A 6,000-nucleotide genomic window follows, 5' to 3' on the forward strand; every position below is an offset into this window, starting at 1 on the left:
GGAGGCAGAGGTTTGGGACATGAATTGTGGACACAAATTCGTAAGGGTAGAGAGCAAAGGGATTGAAGGGTAGGTCTTGGGTTACAATATGAGTGAGTTTATCACGGGAGGTAACATCATCGTCAGAGCTGGCGTCAATCCAGGAAGAGAATGGAGGGAGGAAACCTTCCTGAATGCTTAGTGGCCGCTCAGCCAGGAACCTCTGAGTTTGGCTCTTGTTCCATCTCCATGGTTCATGCTGTAGCCAGGAGAAGCCAGGATCAACGATCTCACCCGCACGGTCACAGAATGTGAGGAAGCTTCAGGAAAACCTGGAGAAAGCTCAGGAGAGAGAACTCCTTCCCCTGATGGTCTGTGCTGCTTGAGGTGAAGAACTCGTGTGACCTATTGAGACATCCTGGAACTATGTGGGTTCTTCATTCCAAACGAAACCAGAACCTCGGGGCTTCCAACTTTGTATTTATTCTTGGCAAAATCATCTTCTCATTTCAAAAGCGTGAGCGTAAGAAGAAAGAAGGCACGCAAGTCTTCTTTCCAGGTCACTGTCCTTGAAGCTCCCTGAGGAGAGGCAAGTGGGGACAGCCTGAGAAGGTGCTGGCAATTCCCCTCTCCCACCTCCCCAAGGACAATCACAGTGTGAGGCAGTGGATGGTGAGGGGGAGAAACAAGAGCCACAAAAAGCCTGCAGGCTTTGCCAAGCCAAATATGATGGTGATATCTGCCTGGGCCGAGGCTTTGGGGGAGCTCATCGCTTTAATAATGAGCTGCCCTATGGCATGTGACTAGGACTCTGGGGCTGTAGGGACAGGGGGCTGTGCTCCTTCACCCTGCCCTCATCCCACATACTCACCCCCACTCATTGTGCCTGGGAAAGCACCATAAATCTTTCTGGAATAAACTGCCTCATTTTCTCTCTGGATACATTGGAACCTCCATTTACATAAAAGTTCAAAAGGGAAAAAGAAAACTTAAGATCTTCCAAACTTCAAACAGGGCTCCAGTCAGGTTCAGTTCACTCCATTTGAAGTTTGCAACGAAGGGGTGGATACATAGTTTTGCCCCAGTGTCTCCCAGAAGATCTGATAATCTCATTTTTGTGCAGCCCTGTGTTCCTCGTGACCTACAGTACCGCATATGATACGAAGAAATGCTATGTCCAGTAGGGCCACCTGATTCCTGTGACTGTTGCCTGGGCAGTAGGGCTGCCAAGGGCACTCCCCGGATCACTGAACTCGGGAGAAGTCGCCAAAAAATCAGCCTCATTCTTGGGGAAAACGTGTGTGTGTTTCCTGCCTCCCCGCACAAAGGCGATTTCAACCTTCCATTCAGCTCCAACTTTTCCTTCTGAAACAGCTGTGTTCAGGTGGCGCTGGCCTTGTGTGTGTGTGTGAGCTCTCTTTAGGGTGGGGTGCACACTGTACTAATCCATTTTTTCATCAGCTTGTTGCCAACAAAGGGCCACCTAAGCCCTGGAAGCCCCCTCAGCCTTTGGCTATGGATGCCACTAAGGGCTTTCCCGCTGTCAGTCCCAGCCAGTTTAGCTTGCCAGGGTCAGAAGAGGGGAGTGTGTGTGTGTGTGTGTGTGTGTGTGTGTGTGAGAGAGAGAGAGAGAGAGACAGAGAGAGAGAGACAGAGAGAGACAGAGACACACACACAGAGAGAGAGAGAGAGAGAGAGAGGGAGAGAGGGAGGCCTTGAGTTCAGAAATGTCTCTGTGTGTGGTCTGAGGCTATTCCTCATTTCATGAAATCCATGCTTCATTCCTGGCTCTGGTCAAACTTGCACGTCACTGAATGAGTCCCTTATCCACTTTCCAAAACACTGAAGAGGTTTGAAAGGGTTCTGTGGGTAGACTGTTACTATCAGCAAAAGCAAACAAGCCGATGTATTTAGCTAAGCATTTTTTAATATTTAAACATAATAACCTTCAGCTAGTCATGACACTTGTGGCAAACAAGAAAGGCAGGAGGCAGAAGCCGCCAATATTCCTTATGCTGCGTCTGCTCTCCTGTGAGGGGACACCCCTGGGCAGCCAGGTTTCTTACCGCGTGGGGGCTGGGCTGCCCCAGCAAGAGGCTGGAAATGAGGACCTGACTCCCAAGGCTGGGAGACCCCTGGGGGCAGTTTGGGCGCCAGCCTGTGACTTTCGCTCACAGCCCCGTCATAATCAGATGGTTTGAGCCTAAGGTAAGGTAGTATTTCCCATCTGTGGAAAAATACAAAGGCCTAGGCAGCCCCTCCTTGTATAAAAACAAAGCCCTCTGATGGCAGCGTAATTAAAGTGCTAAGCTGGGAAGCTGTGGGTGTCCAAAGCCGGGGGGCAGGTACAGTGAACATCCTCCCTGTGTGCGCAGCCCGGCACCCGCCCGGGGCTGCTGCTGGCCCTGGAACAGCCTTCCCGGCGGCTGGCACAGACCGCAGCCCCGCCCGCGGCAGGATGGCACCGGACACCCGCCCACCAGACCTCGTACCACCAGCTGGAAGTGGCTTTCTGGTTTACTGTAGTCAGTCATTCTCACAGACCAGAGTAAAGTCAGCACCCCGCCCCCTCCCCAGCCAGGGCGGCCTCCTAGAGGGCCCCCCGCCCCCCCACCCCCCCACCAGACGCGGCCTGGCCAGGATCCCGGGCCAGACTCTGCCTGTGCCACCCGAGGGCTCTGAATGGGCTCCCTGTCTGCCAGAGCAAACAAGATCCTCGTGGGTGGGGCCGGAGGTTACGAGGGCCGCGGAGGAGGACAGGGGACTTTTTCTCCTGGATGTTCCATTAGAGGGAGCCTGCCAAGGGCTTTGCCAAGGGATTTGCCAAGGAGTCCAATCTGCTCCAACATTATGGATTCACCACTAAATAGCCCCATTCAAGAAAGACAAGGCCCAAAGGGCTTTTATAATGCAACTGCTTCCCCGTGCCCCAGCCAGAGCCACCTCTCAGCCACCCCGGCCTGCCACCCAGGTTTCCTCCCTCCTCAGCCTCGCGCTTTGTCCGCCTAGCTCCCAAGTGCGCTGTGCACTGAGACGCAGAGCTGGACCCCGCTCTAGCTTCCGTTTTCCTATCTGTAAAATGTGGGTGTTGGTACCCGGCCTGCCTGCTGTCCTGGGGTTTAGAAAAGGCCTCGGCTTAGAGAGCTCCCGCCTTGGTAACTTCTCCGTGAAAGGCTGCCCTTGTTATTATTCAAACCTTGAAGCAGTCTGGGGAGGTCCCACAGCCTTGCTGACAGCACAGGGGCTGGATGGCAGCGGGAGGCCTGAGGCCAGGGCTACTGGCTGTCAATCCACTTCTCCCCGTCGGTTTCCCACGGGCACTGGCCGGGTGGGCGCTGGCGGGGTGGGCGGTGCGGAGAGGGCAGGTGTCTGACATTTCCTGACAGCAGGCACCTCTTCCTTCAGTCTCCAGACCTGGGGAAGCGTGCCGTCTGTCCTCACCAACCCATCCCCCACCTTGGGCTCTAGGAACCTCTAAGATCCCTCCCTTCCAAGTCCAAGCCTGAGCCCTGGTGCAGCCTCTGATGCCCAGCCTTCAGCACACTCAGAGCTGGAGCTCACAGCGTGGCCTGGAGGAGCCGTGGGCTCCTCGGGTTGGCAGGAGAGGCTGAAGGCAGGGAGGACCCACTTCCCTACCCACCCCGCCCTCACACCAGTTGTCCCATATGTCAGGAGGGCATCCTGTGACAACTTCCCAAGGAGGCTGCCAGAAGGGGGACTTCTTGAATCTATGGCCCATGAGGGTGATCCGAAACCTTGGAGCCCCTTAGGCAACGGTGCCTCCCATTTGGAAACCCACAGGAGAGGGAGAAAAAGTGCCCTGCAAAGAGTAGGAGCTAATACACACGTGTTGACTTCATTTAGTTTATCCTGAAAGGAGAGGGCAAGAAAAGTTACAAAGGAGGCCAGGGCAGGGGTGGGAGGGAAAGAATTTCAGACTCAGAATTATCTGAGAAGGGACCCCAGCATGCACCACAGGACCACAGTAGTGTTGGCCTGGGATAGGTGACTCCACCTCTACTTGCAAGGGGCTGGTAACACCTGTCCCTGGGACGGGGAGGAAAGCCATGGCATGTCAAGGTGGCTGGCTCTAAGTCGGAGCACAACAAAGGCTCCTTGTGTTCCTTACTCTTCTGCAGACGTAGGACTAGAGTGCATGTCTCAGACTCCCAGACAGCGTTCCCCCACTCCCCACAGAGGCCCCTATGTGGTGGCATCTCCATATGGGACCCAGGGGCCCAAGTGCCTTTATCTGTACCTCTTTGGCTTTCAGTTTCTGGGCCTTGACCTCTCCCATGGTGGGCCTGCACTGCCAGATGGAGTATCTCGAAGAGTCTGTGTGCTTGGCTGTTGGCTGACAGATGCCTTCAACAAGACAAACACACAAATGACCACGAGGTCCCATGTTCCAGCCAGGAGACTTCTGTCCCCAAAGCCACCCCGTGAGAAACTGCAAGCCACCAAAACTACCATCAATAGAAATAGATCAATTAAATATAACTATACGATGGAATATATTGCATTGAAAAGAATGAACCAGAGTGGATTTGAATGCTCTCTCATAGGTAGTAAGCAAACTCAGCAAGAGCCAGAGTTGTGGATATAGAGAAATTCCTTTCATGTAAATGGAAAGTACGTACTGTTTCCTGGTTTGGGAGGTTAACATTTTTCTGCAAGTTTTCAGCCATTAAAAGCTTCTTTTGGAGAGGGACACCTGGGACTTCATTGCACCTTTCTCCTGCTATTTTTTTAAAACTCTATGTACGTCATCGTGCTTTCAGTTTAAATGTGAAGAGCTTCATGTGCTGGTTACTTGAGGTTAAGGACACTGGAGGGAGTTTTGTTTAAAATAAAGCAGGAGCTGATGGGTGTGAAGGAGACAAGAGACCACTGACAAGCTGAGATTGGCACCTTGTGTCACCAGAGGCAAATTCAGCTCAAACTGTTTCCAATTCCTATCAGCACCCTCCAGATAAGTGGGATGTAAAACCACACACCAATTATGAGAATCTCAAGGAGGAAACTCCTTCTTCTGTCTATCCACCCACTTGTCAGCTCACCCATCCCAGTATTGTAGTGTCCTCCCCTCCGCCACCCAAAAAATGGGGAGCAGAAAAAAGCAAAGATGTTGCTAAGTGAATAAATCTGTGGACAAACCCACTCTGCATTACTCCCCTTCTCCCCTCAGTGCCAGGGTTCCTTGCTCCGCTGGAGGAGATTTAAAAGATGCAGAAGATCCGCTTACTCACATGTTAAAAAACCATGGCTGATAAGGACAAGAATCATTTTCCTGGTGATCACACAGAATGGGTACAGTAGAGCCCCCTGAAGCGATGGGTGCACTAAAAGGCAAAATAGCTACAATGAAACAACTTCTAGAAAGACTCCATCCGGAAGTTCAAGTTCGGTCTTGTTTTTTCCAAACCAGCTCCAACCTCTTGTAGGTTCCCTGCCTTCTTCTCTGAAAGAAACAACAGAGTCACATCCACTCATGTTTCCTGAGTACTTCTTACATCCAGCTCTCTGTGGTGAATGTAAATAGGAGGTAACCCTTGACCTTTGGGATTTCCAATTCACTGTGGGCCTGTCCTACCTGACAGCTCAGAAAGAACCATAACTGTTGCCCAGCTGATTGGACCCAGACAACAGGCCAATCCTGTTGTCTAACAGAATCTGCTCTGGGTCAGGACCCCTGAGTTTTACTCCTGAAGTGGTAATGAGCTAATTTAGGTAAGTGGCTAATTTAGGACAGGTCCCTTTTCCTCTTTTGGTTTGCCCCCACCCCACCCCCGCCACCACAGCCTGTGGGGCAGCGTATACTCAGAAAAAATATTGTGCATGGAGATGAGACAACCATTAATCCTCTTTCTGGCTTATTTGCATGGGTAAACAGGTGTGCGTTTATTTTGGGAGGTTGACTTTTGGGACAATGAGAAAAAGCCATGTCTACCAAATCTACCAAGGTAGGTAGGAACAGGAGGCGGAAGTGAATAGAGTGGGTTGCTGAATGGGAAAGGAGAC

The 6,000-nt window shown here is 51.9% G+C and overlaps 1 long non-coding RNA gene across 1 annotated transcript; it reads left to right on the forward strand.

The window, feature by feature from the left end:
• The first annotated feature begins 2,179 nt into the window (after positions 1 to 2,179).
• On the forward strand, positions 2,180 to 5,467 carry LOC123592990. The gene is made up of 2 exons (XR_006710038.1): positions 2,180 to 2,324; positions 4,253 to 5,467. It is a non-coding gene; the product is annotated as an uncharacterized LOC123592990 (long non-coding RNA).
• Positions 5,468 to 6,000: the final 533 nt, after the last annotated feature.

Source organism: Leopardus geoffroyi, chromosome D4, assembly GCF_018350155.1.
Source record: "Leopardus geoffroyi isolate Oge1 chromosome D4, O.geoffroyi_Oge1_pat1.0, whole genome shotgun sequence".
Taxonomy (NCBI): Eukaryota; Metazoa; Chordata; class Mammalia; order Carnivora; family Felidae; genus Leopardus; species Leopardus geoffroyi.